This window comes from Trachurus japonicus, chromosome 9 (assembly GCF_045865225.1).
Source record: "Trachurus japonicus isolate A0001 chromosome 9, Traja_1.0".
In the NCBI taxonomy this organism is placed as follows: domain Eukaryota; kingdom Metazoa; phylum Chordata; class Actinopteri; order Carangiformes; family Carangidae; genus Trachurus; species Trachurus japonicus.
Window position 1 is genome coordinate 25,114,193 of NC_140915.1, and position 21,411 is coordinate 25,135,603.

Here is a 21,411-nt window from a genome sequence, read left to right on the forward strand (position 1 = left end):
TGACTGCGTCTCTGTGCTCCTGCTGCCATGTACCAGGGTGAGAACATTTTAATACTCCCTAGTTATTATGCAAGAAGATCACAATGCGACTGGTTCCACACACAGTAGATTTATAATCACGTGTCATTAGTCTACATAGTTCACGACTTATGTGTGATCATTCTGCCAAGACAATGACTGACACCAATCACATGCACTGGGTTTAAACTTAGATCTTAACGTCTGTTAAGACAAGTCTGATGTCCAGTAAGCTGGGACTCTGTAACAATGTTCACCATCTCTAAAGATCCCATACAGAACATAAGCACTGCGATACACGGGTGCAAATGCTGCACCAATGAACAAGCTCTGTTCTTTCCATCTTCTAAGGTATCCTGTTCTCAGCAAGTGACAAATCTCCACAAACCACAGAGGGAACTATTGCTGCAGCTTTATTGTTTTGTCTAGTTTTGCACAACAGCGGCATCAGTTGCAATCTAATACCACTTTCGCCCTGAAACCCTGTGAATGCTTTGACATGTGGAACAGATGTGAGGGGTAGCTGTGGAGTTCATCCCAGATGTTGATCACAGACACAGAGCCGCATTAAAAATAAATTTCACTCAAAAACAAAAAAAAACAGAGAGATTCTTTTAAAGATTTTAGTAGCAGATGCCGCCTCACCAGGCAGGACTTCTAAACATAAATCACAAACCCTCCTCACTAACTTCAGCCAAATGTGAAAAATGAGCTGTGCTTTCTTGGTTTTCATGCTAGGATTTATATTTTCTCAGTAAACCTTATTACACACCATTTGTAAAGCATTGTTGATATTGCAAAATTTCTTATCCGAATGTGACACAATCCTTTATTGTCCCAGACAGGTCCATTCACGGCTTAACACAACAACAATAAAACAAGGGCTCTTTTTTTTCCTCTACCCATCCTATGGTGGCTCACTTGAATATTCAAACAGTGTTCATTGTCTTTTTTGTGTTTTGTTCATTGTTTGTTGTGCTGTCATTCCTCAGCTTTGGCTCCTGAACTTCAAAGAAAGGCTTATGTCAATTTATGATGAAATGGAGTGAGCAGGCGAGAGAAAAGAGGGAGAGAGAGCGGGAGAAAACCTTCACGCTAAATGGCCCTGCCTCGAAATGTATGCTTATTAATGGGTGTTCAATAAATCAATGGAATTTAATTAAATTCAAACAATGTGATTTCTTCTCTCACTTGCCGAAGCCTACGCTCCAAACATCGCTCTCTGCAGGGCCTAAGGTGACCCCAATCCCCATGGTCCGAAGGACAACCCAGCCGTCTTTCACTGGAGGGTGTCACAGATCCAATAGTCAGTCATGCATAACATTAGTGTGTTGTGAAGCCCACAAGGCAATCAAATAGTGCACCATCGAAATGTTGACACTGATCTCATTTGATATATTTGAAGTGTGACAAAGCCATTTTTGCTCTGCTGGATATTAAGGACTATAAAAGAGAAGATGACACAAGTGCTCACAGCTAAGCTAGCTAGGTAAGGAAGCAGGCATGTTTCTCGACATATTTTCTCCTCGCTGCAGTTTCCGTCGCTGAGACTCAGCAGCCTTTCCCTTCACTCCATAATGTGTGCCATCCAGCTGTTGTCATCCTGCTACCTCTTGAAGCTGGCCCTGACCATGCCTGCACAGGGAATCCAATTGGACAGAGTGGGAGGTGAGGCTGCAGTTGGTAATCACCTGCTGGCTAAAGGCACAGATGGCACAAACACCAGCAAGATGTTCGTCACTGCAGCAATCCAAGAAGTCTGTCTTGACAGGCCAACTACACAAACACGGAAACCTGAGAAACTCACGGCGAGCTCGGCGAGTTATGCAGATTTGATGCAGAAACCTGGCAAAGGCAGCGGTGACCCTGGCTACCTGATGCACGAGGGTTAAAGCATTGATCTCTTGTGTTCACAGGCAAGGTCTTGGTGTCACTCGATGATTGGGGAAAGTGAAAAAGCGGGCAGGTTGTAATGATTTAAAATGGCCGACACTTTCCATGACAAAAGCGACCTGATAAGGGCTCCCGTTATCAGCCAGTTTGTCCATCCACAGAGAGAATTGAGAGGCGAGGTCATCTCAGAGATAACGCCATATAGGTGCAGACTGATTATCTCCTCCCTCTCAAGGATTTTTGATACTTTCCGTTGCTCCTGTGATTTATTTGGTAGAACACAGTCTTGTTTTCTGTTTCAGGTTTCAGAGCTGCATGTCAAGGCTAAACACGGCTGGGGTACACCTGCTTGGATTTATTCTTCAGTTGCCATGACTGACACACCAGAGACAGTCGATTTAAGTTTCCACCGAGATTAACAGGAGATATATGCTGATATATTTAACAGTAACAGTTTGAGTGAACGTGCAACTGTCAGTGAAATCAGGTGCAAAGCCTGTTAGCTTTTCTCTCTGAGCTCCAGATGAAGGAAGTTGGACGAAGTCATTTAGTTTATTGATGTTGCTATAGCAGAGAGGGGTTTTTTTTTTTCATGGTAGTCAAGGCTCCCGACACTTCAAACATATCAGAGTAAAAATGCCCCGGAGACATCCCTCTTGCTGAAGACTCCCCAGCAGATGAGCTCCTTCTGCTCTGCATGTTACTGCTCGGTGCCTTGGTTTGTCCTTCACAAGAGACAGGTAACACTGCCAAGACCCAGTAATTAGTGCAGATGGAGACTGTAATACTCTCTTCCCCTCCCTGCAGAAATGCCAAGGGAGGCAATCTATAAATTCCTGCATATTAATGCAATTTAAAACCACTCCAGACACCTTGCTGGAGGCAGGTGATAAAAAGGTGAAAGGCACACAGCTGCTGATATGTCAGTGACATCAGTCCTGTCTCAGCAACTTTCTGACCTGACACCCACAACACGCACACGCACACACACACACACACACACACACACACACACCAAAATAACTTGATAATCTATCTCCTTTCGCAGAAAACGCTCTCCAAATCCTGACCTTAGGCCTTACAACTGGATCTCCATCAATAATTGAATGGTAATCTAAAAACCCATTTTAGTTGGGTCATCTTTCTGCGCCATTGTCCCTGCTTCTCTTCTTCCTCCGCCTATTTTTTTTCTCTTTCTGTAAGATCTAGTTAGAGATTCCATTAGCATGAGAAAGCAGGCTGGTAATTGTCTTCACCCTACTGAGTGATCCCTGGATAGAGGATTAGGCAGAGAGAAAGCCCTATTTCAACTCGGAGCACAGATGCTGCCCACAGCCACCCACTCCAGATTAGATTAGACTGCAGGGGGATGAAACCGACTGGTAACTTCCAGCCACATTAAACATAAAGTGTGGACATGGGGTTAAAATCATAAACTTTTGTCCACCTTTTGCTGCCAACTGTGACCCCCTTGATTTTAAAAAAAAATTTCCTTCTTTTTTTCCCCTCTCTTATTGGAAATTTTCTTTTTAAAAGGCACTAATATGCTTTTCTGTTGAAATAAGGGGCTGGGGGAAGGCAGCTTACAAATTTTCCTCCCTCTCTCTGATATACGCAGAGTATTTAAAGCTGAATCTCCCTAAATCATACCCCTGGGCCACCCTGTCCGTCACTAATCTGCCCGCCGCCGCCCACTCATAAGGGTGAATGTGTCACATTTCTGGCACTCCTCCATGGGATAAGCACTTCAAACACCAGAGCTTCTCCTCTTGACCTTTCCACGGAGATGATCGATTAAGCTCATTGGATTTATTCCATAAACAGGCAACCATTACATCAAAAAGGCAAAGAATATACCTCTGAGGCAGAACTTAAAATCCCTATAAGCTTCACGAAGGCTTCAATTTTTTATTTATCTTTTTTTTTTTCAATCCACTTCTCGCAGCACATTAATAACCACAGACGCTTTTCAAAAGCTGTTTTTGTATCTGAATCACTGCAGTGCTCTACCTGTAATTATTGAAGCAAATCACAATGACAACAGAGTGAAATTCAACTGTTATCTGGACTCTATAAAACCTGTGATGCAGAAAAACTGTTTAGCTCGCTCCCCTGCCTGAGTGGGATAAAGCAGAGTACAAAATGACTGAAAAACTTTTTTAAGTTACACAGTGCAAATGTGGTTGTTGTATTTAAAAAAAACACACATAATATGCTGAGAACGTAAGACAGGGACTTCTTGACTTGTGCTTTCCACCTGTTCAGGAAGCTGTGTGGGGTAAACCAAGGAGTGGCGAGGCCAGTGAAAGGTCTGCCTCTCGCTTGCTGCGTGAGCCATTAAGTTACAACACTGCAGGCTTCCTGTTTTCATGCTTGAACACCTTCTACATGCTTTCAGCAAGGACAAGACTAAACAATCTCAAGAGAAACACCAGGGAGTAGAAACCCAAGAAGACAAAGAGGATTTCAACAAAAGAATTCTTTAGACCACAACAAATCACATGTCACTTTGAATCCATTTGTGGAAGTTAGAACAGGAAATCTTAAACCAGTTTCATTTCACCAAAAAGGAGAGGTCTCTCTCTGAGGAGCCCAGCTAGACTCCTCCTCTTTGTGATCACAGTGGCCAGAGAGCTCTGCTCCAGCTCTGAGGGACTTCTGCTCTATGGTAATCATATCCTATTTGAATAATGAGGCAATACTACCACTCCTGCTGCCCATTCCCCCTGCATCCTTGACTGGAGTCTTTGATAGACACTAATTCTAGCTCCATCTATAAAGCTCCTCTCATGCATTTTTAATAGAATCTATTACTTTAGGATTAAATTATAAAAGACTGTCCTCCTTAAATTTTTAATAGTTTGCATAATTGGTATCAGGGCCTGAATGCGAACCATAAAAACCCAGTTTGTACAGGACTGAGCTGCGGAACGACTCAGACACAACTACACAAGACTGCTGCACAAAAATGACACACGTGCAATAAGAACGCTATCGCGGACAGGCACACACAGGCACATGCAATCGAGGCCATTATAGCTTTGGGTCCATTGCTGTGGAGAATAATGTAGTGTGTGAGCTCAGCGCTGTGAATGAAGGGGACAATAAGGTCAGGGACCATGAGAGCTGCTTTGGGCTGCTGAGCTCATGAAGGAGCCCGAGGCAGGAGGAGTCACCTGATGGAAACAGGAGACATAAACCAGGTGTCCACAGACACCTGCTGCCACTGATGTCAACTGTGACCACAACACTCACCGGGCCAAACAGCAAAAACTACTTTGTAGGTTTACAGCCTCCCTTTGTCCCCACAGTCACTGATAACTGTGTTCAGTCAGCTTAAATGGAAATGTATTTCCCCTCTGTGTTCCCAGTTCCAGGCAGATCAGCCATGAGTTAAATGTCATCTGCACTCTCTCACTCTCACTCTTTGCATCTCCAGCTCGGCTCTCTCCAATAACAGGCGGAGCATGCAGGAGAGCAAATGTGTCTGAGGCATCTCCTATAAACTATAGCCCCCTTAGAAATCTATGCACGTCACCATCCCCCAAATTAGCACCGCAGGGACACCCCCCTCGCTGCCCCCGCCTGCTGGCGGCAGCTCTTTGGCATATCTGTACCGGGGAAAATATTTCACACTGTATGAATTATTAAGTGCGGGGCCAGTGCTAAGCAGTGTGGAGATAGACCAGTTATTCACAGCTCTATTGGGACGGATGCGTCGGGAACCCGGGCCGCTCGTCTATCAGATCGTTTGTCATGAGCGATAGACAATTTACAATGAGAGAATTTTTCAATTTATTCATTCTGCTGTCACTGCAGTTTTCTACCTCCACTCATTCCACTCAACAAAACCCCCTCCTCCTCAACTCCGTCTTGTCTGGTGAGGGGCCTCCACGACTGCACCACCCGCCTGCATCTCCTCTCTGATTCTGTCGCTCTCTCCGTCTTTTATTTATTTGCCAGAGGAGAGAGGTGGAGGTGAAACATGTGCAGAACACATGAGGAGAGCGATCCTGCTACTTTAATCATCTTAACTGAGGTAAAGGTGTGTTGGGGACATCCTCTGACAGCTGAGGGGTTTGGGCCCCGCTGGTGAAGCTGTGACTGACTGTGGCTCTGTGATAAAAGAGAGGAACAGGAAACAGGGGGGATGAGGGTGCTTGGTTGTGCCTCTTCAGGACTAAGCTCCTGGCAAGTGAAAGACCCCTCCATTAGAGACAAACAAAGGAAAGAGAACTGAATTAAACTGCAGCTGACTTATTTATACTGTCAAAAGCAAGATAAAGCATGGGAGAGAGAAAAGGAGCTTATAACAGCATCGTCATGATAAATATTGTATGTGCAACTATTTGGACCCGTATTGCAATAATATAAAGTATTTCCCAAAACAAAATTGTGCATGTTTTTCTTTTGGTTGATGGGATTTTTATTCAAGGGAAAGAAAAGGGATCCCAGAGGGCAGGATCCTGCTTATTTTCACCTAAGAGGAAATGCAAAATCACAACACCCGTGCAGATAGACAGAGGACCTCAGCACAAATGTCTGGCAGACGGCAATTTCAACATTAATTACTGAAGGTGAAGCAGCTGTCAAAACAGCCACAGATTTCTTTTTGTTCACAAACACCCTCTGTTTAAGAGGACGAAGCACAGAACAGACCAGGCTCCAAAGCCCAAAGCAGCGCTCCACCACCATTTCAAGAGACGGGAGCTCAAATTCATGAGAGACAAAACGAGGATAATGTTTTCAAAGGGGTTTTTATTTTTCTTTCCGAGCTGAATGTACAAGAGAGATAGAAAATGACATCAGCAGCTTTGTCGGTGTAAATGCTCAGTGAGAGCAGTTTGACCTGTAAAGCAGGCCAGAGTGTTTCTCTATCTGTGATGTGCTCTGAAAGCCTGATGCAGAAGGCTTGCACTGAATAGGCCTTGATGTGAAAGGGAGAGATGTTAGATAAATGTCCTCACAACCAAGGCCTCTGCCCTCTTTCCTGATGATGCATTCTTATACTCATACCCACTCCCCCTTTACGCACGCACACACACACACACATACACAGAAACACAGACACACAGAGCCAACAATCCCACTGAGGGCAGCATTTGTTAGGGGACAAGGTGACCCTGTTGCCTAGGGGCCTGTGAACAGGCACAATGAAGGCCTCTCATCCTGCACACACCCAGCCGGCTGTGCTGGGCTGATGACGGGCGGAGGGGAGAGAGGAGAAGGGTGGGTTGTGAGGGGCATCACAACACCACGCTACTGCAGTTTTAAAACCCTATTCAGGAAGCCCCCTGAGATAGCTCCTTTCACACCCTGCACAGGCGGAGCAAAATCCCCGCTTGTAACCCAGAGTCACGCAGTCAACAGATGGAGCCGCTATTGACTGAAGGATTGCGCCGGCAGAGGCGGCTCCCCATCCATCCCCGCTGGAAACAATGGGGCAGCAGGTCAAGAGTGCTGTCTGTGCGAGGAGGAGGGGGTCAGGGAGGAGGGGCGTGCTTCGACACAGTCAAGCTATGCGAGCGCTTTGAAACTCGAGGAACTGAGAGAATTTCTTTTTCTTTTTTTTCTTTTTTTTTGGATGATGGGTGGTGGGGAGGAGGCTTTCAGCTGCATGCGAGGCGCTCAGGCTGGTTGTCGGAGATCAGGTTCGGGTGGGAAGGAGCTTGTGTGTGAATCTGGCTGAGAGGTTGATATGTGTTTAAACTGCAAAGAAGAACTAATAGACGACACTGCCCATACACATGCATGTTCAGAGGAAACACACACACACAGTTTAACCACACATTTCAAGGACCAACTGCTACAGACAAAAAAACTAGAAAAAAGTAGAGAGAGCTTGTTGTTAAAAAGCAGTGCAGTGTGGCTTTATACAGGAGAGAAAACTTTTACTACTGTGTGTGCCCTGAGGACATTTTTCTTTATAAAAACATTGAAGTGGATACGCTTAAAACTGGTGTCAAATATTACAAAAGTAGGCCGTTATTCTCTCTAGTTATTAGAGCACGTAATTAAAAAACAAATGTTTTGCCTGAACATTTGTTCACGTCAATGTTTGCTTGATATTATTGTTCAAACTCTCAATATTCACCCGGCAGCATCGTGCGAGATTACAGAGAAGTGCCAGACTAAAGCCTATATAAATAGTGGTGTTATATTGTTGTTGAAGTTGTTATTAATGGACTGACTCCCTGTGTCTTTCAAAGTGGAGGAGCGACTGTGAGCCACAGAGGATGATCAGCTACATATAGTTGCATGCACACAAGCTCATGCATGTCTGCGTGCATGGGTGTGTGCTCCGATGATCACAAAGCAGTCATAGCTGCCTTTAGAGGAAAGTATATCCATTTCCATTGACCAGCAGTCTTGCTATCATGTGGCTCTGACCTGGGAGTCAATTAGTCATCTATGTTTCCCTGCCTCGCTGAGTTTCCATGGCCAGACGGGACACAAAGGCTTGAGGAAAGTACGCAATGATCCCATAACTTCTAACTTTATATGGCATAAACATCCTTCCTACTGAGAAGCCAAATAATGCCGCCACATGTTCACCAACCTTGAGAGGTTTGGTTTATGGGGCTATTCTGCACATGAAGGCACTCATTACAAAGCAGAAGGTGTCAAGAGCATTGCAGCCATTCTCCATTAACAACCACTTGACAAGAAGGTAGACAGAGACTCAAAAAAGACTTCCTGCCACTTGGGAAATGTTCACAAATCACACCTAATTAAACGCAAAAGCGTAGTCCATCAAATCAGAGTGCAGAAAGCCTTTTCAAGACCAGGGTTTTCTGGGTTGTAAAAAAAACCCCATTTGTGCAAGGATACTGTGAATTCATTCATGTTTGTGCCTCATTCAAACAAATTGTCAGCTAAGTACAGAGGGACAAAGGGTTGAGCTGTTATTCTTTCCTTTCCTAGGTCACATCACAAGACATCAATGGTTTGCCATTTCAGAATATGCCGCTGTTACGTTGTTTGAGCCCAGAAATTGAAAAAAATAAAGCCAATTCCAACCATGCTGAAAGAGATCAATAAGTGCACAGAAAAAGAAAATGGCCATAAACACAGAGGCTTTTATTCAGAGTGCCGCGATGCAGATGAAAGCACAGAATGCACCTGGAGAGCAAAACTGAGAGTGACGGAAGACAAGAAAGCCCCCAGAGTTATCAGGTGGGGCCAGAAAGCGCTGGTTATATTCAGACCTCAGCTCCATCTACTGCCACAGCAGCTAGAGCACAGGAGATTTCTAATATTGTTGGTTTCTACGGAGGCTTGCCCTTCTCGCCATAATGAGACAGATTCGGACCTGGCTGCCTCCTTTTCCTTTTCAGTGTGGTCTCACAAGGTCCTCTCGGTTTTCTGCAAACAATACTGCTGGGCTGCGGCCCTTATTTAAAAGATTAATAGGATGCTGTCTTGGCAGAGAAGCAATCAGTGAGGTTTCTGTGACAGCAGAAAAAGTGTGAAAACAAGGCAAAGAGGAGAGACCATTGTCACGGTTACCAACTGGCTGCCGCAGCTCAATTGAGATAGCTGTGGCTTTCAAGCCCAACTGTCAATCACAGCAGCAAGCATCAATGGGGCAAATTTGAATGATAAAACGATAAGTCATGAGCAGGCGATTTCCCTGTCATCAGGACAGGGGCTGTTTGAGTGTAACTCACTATGGGTGGAGAGATTTCACTGCAGCCATATGGAATTTGGTTTTGCCTCGAGTTGCTGGCTTCACCCCTCAATCATGACAGAATGTGTAATCACCAAATGTCTTCCTCTCAAACCCTGTTACAATTGGCAGCACAGTGCTGTCACTAGAGATGGGAGAACAAAATGGAAAGCTGACTAAAAGACAAGCTTTAAGTGACACTTAATTTGAGACACCCAGGCATTCTCTCAGCTCCAGTAAACAGGATCCATCAAACTTCGCCCAGAGCCTGTATGAGTCTGCAGCTGTCTGTGGGGAGACGCACAGTATGCCTGAGAGGCCCCTCAGTTATCAAGAGGACTGATGAAGGAATCAAGTCCTTTAATGGTTCCTGAAAACATTCAAGGAGAGGCACAGGAATGATTAGAACACTTTCAAAGTGCAAATTTTCATCTCATCCATGTCTACAGCAACGTTGAACAAAGCGTTTCTTCCTTTAAAGGCAAACCTAGTAAAAAAATAAAAGCATGACAGAAGCTAATGACAGCCTGAGAGAAGATGACAGAGGGGGTAAAAAAAAAAACACAAGTGAGCCACTGAAAAAGTACGAGAAAAACTCTGAACAGCTGCTTTCTCCCCTCGTTCCTTTGCTCATCCCAGGAGAGAGTCCCATGCGAGCTCCCTGATCCTAGTTTGTGGCTGACAGAGGGGACCGCAGCTCCGCTCATCTCCCCACTCACATGGCTCTCTGCACCCACCCACCCACCCCCACCCCCACCACCACCACCACCCCACACACACACACACCTCCCGCATCCCACCCACCTTGCTGTCGCTCCGCTGCCAGGAGGAAAAGATGGTGGGGAGGGGGAGTAGGGATGGGGGGGCGCTACATCAAGGAGAGACTCTCCCAGTGGGTTCTCGTCAGTTCCAGGCCATTGCACCTTGCTCGCTGGGATTTTGTTTACACACACACAGACACACACACACACACACACATATCCATGCAGAGGCAGATGGCTATTAATGGATACGATAATGTGGTGTGTGCGTGTTTTTTTTTTTCTTCTTCTTCTTTTGGGCTGTACAGTCGCACGTTTTGTTTTGAGAACTGTGATAATACAAATCGCTTCAGTAACAGATCTCTGTAAGTTAGTGACAAAAAAATAACAGTCTGATGCCTGGCAGAGCTTATTTAAGCGGCACAAGAGCAGATAACGTTCAATCAAAACCCAGCGATACGGTTGATGTGGTCAGTGATAATGTGCAGCCAAAAGGCCTGACACACTTCCACGGTCTTTGGGGACGAGCAGAGAATGGCAGGCTGCCCTTGTGCATTCAGTCTCTACAGATGTTGCCTTGGAGAGCGGCTGACTGGCTGGCTGCGGTGACAGCTGGACAGCTGTTCCTATAGACGCAGCCACAGAAGCATGCCATGGAGATGGGGGTGGGAGATAGTGCTGTATATTTAGTTTATCTGTATGAAGTTCCCAGGATGTGCAAAGCTGTCACTTTTAGCAATGGTGCATGAGCCTGGATAAGGAAAGATGGCACTGAGCAGGATATGGAGAGACAGCACAGATGGGTAAATATCAGACACGGCTGACATTATTTAAAGAAACTCCAATAACTAAACTGATTTTTTTTTTGTAAATTGTAATTTGTCTATCTGAAGATGAACAATCTAATGCAACACCAACTGGCTACGCTGGCATAAGTCAAAACATTTTATTTGATCCATGAAGTCTGTTTGAGCAGCCGTGACTTTTTTATCATCAAAACAAGTAAAAGTTTAATACAAACTTCACAGGGAATTTCAACTTAATTTTTTACTTCATCATAAGAGAGTGGAGAGGAGAAAAAAAATCTATTTTCAAACGCAGAGAGTATAATTGGCTGAGCATTAAAACCACTCTGGACTTTGTGCCAACATCAGTGACTGCTGGTGATGAAAGGCAGTTTAAATTGGGGTCATGTTCTGATATCATACCTTTATCCTGCCACTTAAAAACACAGCGCCTAAAATTATGGAGACCTGCAGGAGAGCAGCTCCAATTAAAGACAGCATATAGATTAACGTCCTGACTGCGGGAACTGAAATTTTAAAAGAAAAGGACTGAAATGCTGAAAACACTCAACAATATTAAATGTTTTCACCTACTGAATAAACACACTACAAATCATGAGTTAAACAGCTTGGATTGATGCCAGTCACTTCTGCCAAAAGTCTCATTTTTGCTAAGCAGGCCGGGCTATTCATTACGCCACAAAAAGGTCAGCAATTTGTTCAACTCAATAAAAATGTTAATAAAACTAAGAGCTCACAAAAACAAGCACTCATATCCTCTAGTCGCTCGACATAACATGAATATGAGGATGTGCGTGCTCCTGTGGCGGCATCTATTCCAGTACAGTGTCGCCACTGCGGCATTACGCAGGTCAAAGGTTGTACAGCAGCAGCTATCTAGAAGGAAATATAGCTTTGGCCTGGTCGTAATCCTGGTCAAACTCCACCAACTGCTCAACACAAAGCTGACATTAACACATGCTGACACACACAGACACACACACACACACACACACACACACACACACACAGTCCTGTAGCCAGAAGCCAGAAGCCTGGAAGCACCCACACAACAAAATCTCAAATTCCAGCTCGCACCCTCAACCCACTCCGCTAAATAAATGAAAAGACCCATTAGGCAGATTTCAAAGGCCGGCAGTGGGCTTATAATTACATATGAAATCTTTTAGAGGAAAAAAGTGATTACTCTGGATGCAAGTCTGGAAGTGGGTGGGGGCGGGTTATTGCTAAGCAACCAGTCATTATCCTCCAGAGTGGAGCGAGGTGACCGGCCATCCGTCTAACTCCGGTGGCTTGCCTGGCTCCTGTGCAAACCACCCTCCCCTCCTCCCCTCCTCCCCTTCCTCCGCCACTCTCTCTCCCCTCTTCCTCTCTCTCTCTCTCTCTCTCTCTCTCTCTCTGCCATCTCCCCGTCCGAATACAAACAGAGATAAAGAACGCTGCAATCGCTCTTGACACACAAATAGGTTAACACAATAAAGCCGGCTTTGCCTGGCTCACTCGAGGGAGGAAAGCAATTCCAGCAGCAGGCAGGAGGTAATAAAACAGGGCTAGGAGTGTGTGTGTGTGTGTGTGTGTGTGTGTGTGTGTGTGTGTGTGTGTGTGTGTGTGTGTGTGTGTGTCCATACATGTCCTCATGTCAGTATTCCTATGTTTTGTATGTGAGTGGAGCACAGAGGCTATTTGGCCTCAGGGTCTAATATCCCACAGATTTTCAACCTTTTTTTTTTGACACAAATAATAACATGGGAGAAAATGACGGAAATTCCAGGCTACCCCTCCATTTAGATTAAGGAAATGGTGGCTTTATATTAACAATATAGCTGACCTGCACCAGCCCTATACACAAACACATAAACGTTTCCCTATGGGTCATATGCCGGCTCTCTTGTAAATGGTCTCCAGCGTGGTTAAAATTCAACAAGTAAATTGAATGAGTTTTATCTGTGCAAGCCTCAGCTTACTCCCCCAGATGCGGCTGCCATTCCTGGCAATAAATGATAAAAATCTCCAGAGTTTTATTAAATCGCGTTGCATTCACGCTGAACTCAGGAAAATGGTGAGGTGGCTCCTGCAATTACAATCCAGACCAGACAACATTGTTTTCTCCAGTCAGTGGAAATTTCATTACCTTAGAGCAACTGCCTTAGAATTGGGTAATAGCCTCTTTTTGTCAGAGACACAAACCGTCTGTGGGAGGTGTGACACCCCATAAGTGTTATCCATTTGCAACAATATGCATTGAGACAGTCACAGTCCGGATGCTGGTCAGCATAATGTGCACCGTTATTCAGCGATACGGAGGAACTGAATGGAGAAAATAGCGGTCAATAGCTAATTCCTGGATCGACTGTAGTGTAATCAAACGCATTGAACCTTGATACATCCATGCAGCTAACGTATCTCTCCTCGGGCTATTATAGACGGATGACGTAGGTCACCCATGGCTCCATCTCTCGCTCGTCAATAAAAAGAGAGAGGTCTAAAGAACGTTTTCCTGTGGAAGGACTGAACTGTGAAGAAATCCCAATTAAAGCCGCTAGAAAACTTTCACACGTTTAGGTCATACAGGATAGCCATTTGTAGAGTGTCAATCAATTCCCTTGCTTTTACCTGCTGTTCCTTTAACCAGGTAATCAAACAGCAGACATGTAAAGTGGTGGCCATTGTCAACAGGGAATAAATTACCAAAGCATGAAGAGAAAACATCTTATCTGTCTGATGTATTTCCTGCTTCTGCAGAAAGCTACAAAGCCCAAGGGAGAGCAGTCAACCAAAATGCAGGGAGATGGAGATTAGGATGATGTGCAGTTCCTTGTTCCATTAAAGTTTGATCTTCCTCAATAGCCGAGGAGAATCAGATATCTCCCATTCAAGATTAAAGTACACCAGCATAGAGGGAGAGATTAATCAGAGGCCTGCATGAGATAAAAACAGCCTTGCTTCTGGCATGGAAAACAGTGGCAATAAAGAGTTCAGCTGATAATGTGAAACATGGTGAGGCACAATAGCAAATCAAACAGCATGTACGGGCCTCCAAAACAAATCAAAGCGCCGACTAGACTGCGATCCGGTGGCTGAAGAAGTACAGCAGGGGCTGATCTGATAGTAACCAAGGCCTTCATTTTATTACTGGTTAAGGTTGAAGAGGGCACGCTGAGGATTTTCCCATGTTGCTCACTGTCGCCAGGCTCTCATTCCCTCTCCTCCTCCTCTCCTTGAGATCAATGGCGCTGGGGTGATTTCACAGCAGCCTGCACTGTCACCCAGAACAAATCAATGTGACCATGAGGAAGGCAAGAGCGGCATTGTTTTTAAGGAGAGCAAATTCGCTGTTGGAGAGCTTGTCAGATTTGCTTTATTCTCTTTCTTCCCCCAAGAACACTTTGGAGAGAGCATGCCTCCCCTCACTTTTCTGGCTGGGCTATGGAGCTAACTATAAACTGCACAGCACTCCACAGCACACTATACTCATTAACCACATATAAACTCCACGATTCCTGTTGACTATATTTCACATGCACAAGAGCATGTAGAGACAAACCCTAACCTTTCCAAATTAAAGGCTATACATTAACCTCAAGGCCGAGTGAGACGTGACTTCCATTCAACCTCACAGGGGGGTGAGAGAGGAAGTGAGGGAGGAGGTCAGAGGATCATGGCTGTCCGTCAAGCACTTAAGCAGCGGCAGATAACACTGATGAAGAGCTGCTGTTGTCTGCCACTGCAGTGGGTCAGATCACATGAGCAGAGCAGTGGTCAGGTAAACCTTTTAAAGCAGCCAAAATGACAGGAACTCATCTGTAGACCAGAGAACCACGCACTCTTAAAATCATACCCCACTTATCAGAAACACTGCAGCAGTGCATGTATGTAATCACACGCCTGTGGTCCATTTTTGTGGAGCCACTTCACATCAAAAAAGAAAATGATTTATCTCCTGTTTATAGAACAGAAAAAGCCTGTTCTGTATTTCAATTTGCAATTACCACCAATTATAGATGATGTTTGAATAACACAAAGTAAATGTACTGCACAAGTGGTATCTCACACAGTTGAACCAGTATTCATGAAAATGCTATAATTTAGTTCATTTGCACAAGGTCAATATCATGGGAAACACATTTTTTTCTAATAAAAATAAGATAGTGAAACCTGAGAACCAGTGTTTTACCAGGGGTGACCCTCAACCATTTAAAAGAGCGCGTGTTTGAGTTTTTGACCCTAACACACTGGAAAGATCAACAGACCGGGGAGAAAATGAGAGCTATGACTCTGACTTTGTCAAACTGAGGGTCAATGATTTGCTGCTAAAATAGAAATAGTATGCAGTCTGTCGTAGCCCAGTGCAGAAGCCAAGTATACAACAAGGCAAAAATATGAAGCATGAAGTAGGCTATTAGTTGTGCTATACCTGCAAGCACTGATGCCAAATACACTAACAGAAGCATCCTTGCACATTTAATGTCAAATCTCATCAGCACCATCATCTACGCTGGAAACTGAACATCGCTCTCACCTCTCTTCATTCACACCGACTGGCTGAAGGGTGTGTTTGTTTCTCCACAATCATTTGTTTGTAATGCTTTTTGTTTTATGTTTCTTTCTGTCTTCACTTCCTGGGCACTGATGTGAAAGACAAATCTCGCTGCAGGGACAAAGGAGTTTATATTAAATCATGTAATATTGCAAAGTACAAGAAAGGGCACGTCATTTCTGTTTGCCTGCACATGAAAAGTGGTAAAACAAGGGCTGTATGAGACTTTTCCTGATATGAAACACTTTGATCAGGTACCTAATGAGCTACCGCTGACATGGCTTTGAGAGAAAACATTCATGTTCCTTTAAGTGTCCAATGATATTTCCAAGTAAGAAGCTTCGTGCTGTTTTAGGATATCGGCTAATCTAGAAAGGGTTGTCCTTTCTATTCTCTGACAGGAGAAGAAAATGTTTTCAGGATTATTCACGCTATAAATGAAGCTTGTGAACAGTAGATCTGTTTAGAAAAAAAAAAAATCTTATTTCATTTGTGTGAATAAAAAGCAATAAAGACCACACAAGAATGGACATGCACAGCTTAGACACATCAGGGGTGGGTAGATCTTCAGTCAGTGTGTGTGTGCGTCTACTATTTTAGTCATCTTAAGTGCCAAAATGAGTTTTGCTGCCTCTGGGTAGGTGTTGAGACAATCAAGCCATGCAGGGATTAAAAAAGATTAATACACAGCACAGGAAATTAAACTTCAGTGACTTTAACGATATTCATGAGTGGAGCTCACTTATTCATTTCAGGCAGGCACTTTAATAAGCAAAGAATACAGTAAGGAACCCAAACTCTATCAATCAATCAAAATGATATGCAATTTGAGTTGCAAATTGATAAAATGCCAGGTTTCTCTTAGCATATTACTTTTTTTAATACAATGCCACATTCCTTACATGATCAAATCAGGTTTTTCTCCAGTAATTTAGGTTTTCTTAATTTCATCAGTCAGTGAGGAGGAGCAGAGTAAACTGTTGTGTGGTTAACATTTATGCAACACTTGTTTTCAACCTACAAAGTACTAATAATGTATAATATAATATTTATATGACTTCTTGCCTTTGTTAGACAGCTAGGAAACATGGTGTAAGTGAGAGGAATGAAAGTGAGTGTGTTTTTGAGCCTGCAGCAGGACACTTAAACTTCCAATGTCACAGGAAAACAAAAGATCCAACACCAAGCCAGGAAATAAAGAGGCAAAACAAGAGCTACAAACTCCAAAAGGTAATTCAGTGACCTAGATATTAAAGCTTTTCTGCCATTTCGTTCTCCCATGCCTTGTCCAACCATCATGTTGAGTTAAGGCAAGCATTATGCTGGGGAGACTATTTGTTTAGGTGAGGAGCAGCCGCAGAGCTAATATGAGCACAATTTGCTCAGCAGGTCATAGGCGCAGAGTGGAGGAAGTAAATGAGGCAGTTCTGCCCCCTTGGGTGCAGCCCCTGCCTCATACATCACTGGATGTTTTATTCAATACAGCCAGGAAGGCAGGTGCCCTGACTGTGGGGGCGCCTGCCCTGCTGTAGGGGCCCATATTACATTCAGGGAGCTGCCTGTCTGTGGGGCTGCTGGGGAGAGAGAGAAGGGGAGAGAGAGAGGGACTGGAGCTGGTGAGGAAGATCAATTTTGAGAATGCTTGTAGTCTAATGATAAAACATACAGTGTGCAGCTTTTTCACTGCAGTCAGCATAGGATGCGGGCTCGTTTAGGTGCAGCGTGAGCTAAGATGTTAAATGCTGCAAAGCAACCTCAGCATCCCAGAGGGTTCAGAGTTCACAGGTTACTTATTTGAACTTTATCGGCCATCATTCAAATTCAAACTGAGTATAACTTCAGTCACTCTCAGGATAATGTATTCGCATCTGAGGCTCGGGCTGCAGAGGACACATTTGCTGAAGAATTCACAGGACAATGACAAATTGCCTCCAGACCTCAATGCAGCACAGACCATCATCCATGTCGCCGAGCACAAAGTGAAAAGTTTTACAGCGTTACGCACACATCTCCATGAATTTTATGAGTTCCTTGATAAAAGCCGCTAACAATATGCAGGCACGACATAAAAAGAAATTGTATATCATTAACATACTGGGGTGAAAAATCACTAATTGCAGCAGACACTATAGTCACCCTCCCCACACGCAGTGACGCACGGGGGCGTGCAGATGAGAAATTCGCACCTTTTGCTCAGAGTCGCAACTCCTCTAGTGCCACATACTCCTGCCTGTGGTGCCTGCGGTGCAATACCCTCGACAATACACTTAATTGCTACCCATACTTGAAAAGACCAATATTACACATCAAAGCGGCTCCTAAAGCCATTCGGGAGCGGCTCTCTAACAAGTCGATTTTTACAACACTTCCTTTACTATTGTGGGTCACGCATGGAAACAAAGGGTTTAAATCTGAGGCATCGTTATGTGAGCTGCATCCTGGGAAAATGGAGCATTTAGAAACATTCATTATTTTCTGCTGTTCCTCGATCTGTTTACCATCCCGACAGGCTCCAGCGAGGCTCTGGCACAAACTACGTTAATGGTTGGAAATGATGACCCGAGACATTCAAAAATCTGCAAGACTTAGAAAGGCAGAAATGTGAAATATATTTACCATAAATTGCTCCGTAGTGCAGACTAGAACTCCATGCAGATTGTAGCATTCACTGAGCAATCTGTCAATACTTCTGTGGTCCAAATTAAAAAGGATTCATTCTGTTCTCCAAAATCCAGCAGCCGCTTTGTCGATGTCAAATGCTGATTAAGTTTATCCTCTTCCGATGGTATGCAAATATACCGGCAACCCTGCGAATTAGATTCCACACTCTGGCTTCTAGCATGCAAAGTTAATAAGCTTTGCCTTTTTTCTCGACTCGGCTGCCAATTTTTGTCGAGGGTAAAAGCGCAGGTCGGCAATTTCAGGAGCGTCCTCGGCAGGATTGCGCACAAAGTGCGCTTCGGGTTTTCACCGTTTAGCCTCCGGAATAAAGTAAAAGGTCCAGGTTGCTCCTCTTTTCGCTTGTAGATATTTCCAAATGACTGAGCTGTCGGTCGAGAGACTGGATGATTGAACTGCTACGCAGTATTCCCAAATCCTCCGCTGTTACGCATGGGTTTAAAGTGGTCCGCCTGCTCACTATCAACGACCTTATGTGAAATGTAACATGCAAACGTTAGTAATATTACCTAGACAATATTGTGTGAAGGTACCCTGAAAGAAATCAAGGCAGGGCCAGAGCAGCTGCCAGAAATATCCTAAACTGATGCGATGCGATGTAAAAGAAAAAAAAATCCCGGTGATCAGGCTTTGCTCCGTCCGTCACTTTCTCCGTGGTGTCGGCAGCCTCTCTGAGATGTCTTGCCTCCCGATTCAGACTCAGATTTCCAGCTGAGGCTGTGGAGTAACCTCGGAAGCAAAGCACCGAGATGCTCTCTTTGGTGTATTAACCAAATAAGAAACGCTTAAGTCTGAATAAAGAGCTAGCAGCTTCAGGCAGCTCCGGGATGCGGTCCTGCCCTTGTGCCGAGCTGCCGAGACTGACAATAACCCGGAACGCTGCAGACTGTCAGGCTGCACAGACCGCCCACCGACCAATCACTGTACTGAGGGAACAGAAACATTCCCACGGGTTGGCCAATCATCGGTAATTGAAGACTGTTACCATAGAGATGCTCGGCGTCCAAGCGTCTGAAACCACGTTGTTTATTCGCAGAAAAAGGAAGGAAAAAAAACTCTGATATAAATTGCCGTGGCAGGATGCGGATTGAGATCTTTAATCACTATTTTATCCTTAACAGCGTCTCTCTTTTTTTCTTTCCCAGCAGCCCTGTTAAAGGTTAAAGACACCATCCTCTAATGGGACGACCTGGGCTCAAACCTGCAGGCAGGGGAGTGCCCTTGAGCAACACAGTGAATCATTTCAAGCTGCAGCTCTGCAGGGAGAAATAAAGTATTATTATGCAACCTGAATAAAATGAAATGTGATTAGTATGCTAAATGAAGCTACAGTTTATGAATTGATAACTTGAAAATGTTATTTAACTTAATTGTTTTTGAAACCCCTATAGGACCAATCCTCCATACAGATAATAATCATCTAACAATATGAAGAGTCTGTGTGATCATCAAGGAGCATCCTCAGAGACTCTGGGTTTATTGTTTATTTTTTATGGAGGCAATGTTCAGCAGCACTTGGAACATGCTTAGGACATTCACTGTCTAGGTCTACTGACTACCTCCTATGTAATATCGCCTAAATGTATTTAAGCAAGACAGTCTTTCCAGAAGTAGGCCTAATGACATATCTGTGGCTACTTAACTTTGCAGAATTCCTTCACTGACACCTCCAGCTTATATGAGTCATAGGAAACATTGCAAAACACCTGTTTTTGCAAAATGTCATTACAGCGGTGAGGCAGCGGAGGGTTTACTTTGACAGAGGCCCTTTAGTACTGTCTTTTCCGTCTTGCCATCTGTGTCCGGTGCACAGAGACCCTGGGACACACAAAGGCAGTACAAGCAATCACACATCATGGACTCTCATAATAAGCTGACGCTGGGAAGTGGGTGATGCAGCACTCAGCTTATGCCAGTGCTGATAAGAGCCTGAAAGTATTACCTCGGTCTGGCAGCCTGCTCCAAGAAATCCATCCTGAGCCAGGTCATCAATTCTGCCCTATCTGATTGCTCACCAATCCCTGGCAGCTCCATGTCGCTGTCCTGGCTTCTGCCTTTGAAATACTCTCTATGACTTGCACTTTCATGCTAGTTCTTTCACCGAAAAATAGTTACATACTGTATGTGCATGTAGGTGCTTTTATGTGGTCTTACACCTACATGACAGACAGTAAAACAGTGAACAGTGGCTCTCAGAGAGATAAAAATTACCAGAGCATTGGAGCACTCGGTTCAGTCAATCCTTTAAATGTATTAGCTCCAATCACATCTCTGCCTCACTGCTGCAGTGGACCTATGTATATAGAGCATACATTAAAGCCTGTGGTGTTCAATCATATCACCTACACCGTGTGGCTGCATAGTCAATCAAACAGATGAACAATTAATTGAAAAATACTCAACCAGAGCTGTGTTGTGCTCCTGTGAGGCAGGCAGGCAGGCAAATAAGCCATTTGATTAGCTGATAAGCAGATGACTCAACAAACATTCAAGGCATGTTTACTGTGGTTTGATTAGAGTACGCCCAATACGCAGAAGATTGGACACAAATACGTTGTGAAAACACTCAGCTGTTCCAATCCCCAAGGCAGCATGAGGGCACATAAAAACAATGAATTATTTATAGGGGAGACTAACGAATATCACAGTGGATAATTTTCTGTGGGCTATATTAAATGTAGTTTTCAAAATAATATGTCTGAGTCTGTGCATTTCCCAGGATTCATTTCCAATGACAGCATATATAGCCTGGAGATTGGATATGAAATCATATTAGATATTTCCCTGCCAAGAAACCTATGAGCGTTTAACTGAAACACCAAAGCAAGGGTTATTCACATGCTAATTGGGCCTCCTTCTTTCTTAGTAAATATGATCAAAGGATATTTGCTTTGTCTCTGTTTAAGGTATTAGCTCTGGTTCAAAATGAAAGACCTCACTATCAAGGCAAGCTTTTGGCATGCATCATCTGAGACAGGGTTCACAATACCAACAATTTAAGGTTTGGCTTCTGTAAAAAACCACTGCAGCTTCTGTTTGAATGGGGTA

General features: G+C 44.2%; 1 protein-coding gene across 2 annotated transcripts in view; it reads right to left on the reverse strand.

The window, feature by feature from the left end:
* Window positions 1-21,411, reverse strand: part of fam222aa (family with sequence similarity 222 member Aa) — a 92,151-nt gene that overhangs the window by 27,130 nt on the left and 43,610 nt on the right. The window contains exon 1 of one of the 2 annotated variants that reach the window (XM_085786881.1): window positions 18,301-19,374. The exons of the other annotated variant lie outside the window; for it this stretch is intronic. The gene's annotated coding sequence lies outside the window, so the exon portion shown is untranslated. Of the gene's footprint in view, window positions 1-18,300; window positions 19,375-21,411 lie in introns of those variants that run through there. 2 annotated transcript variants of the gene reach the window in all.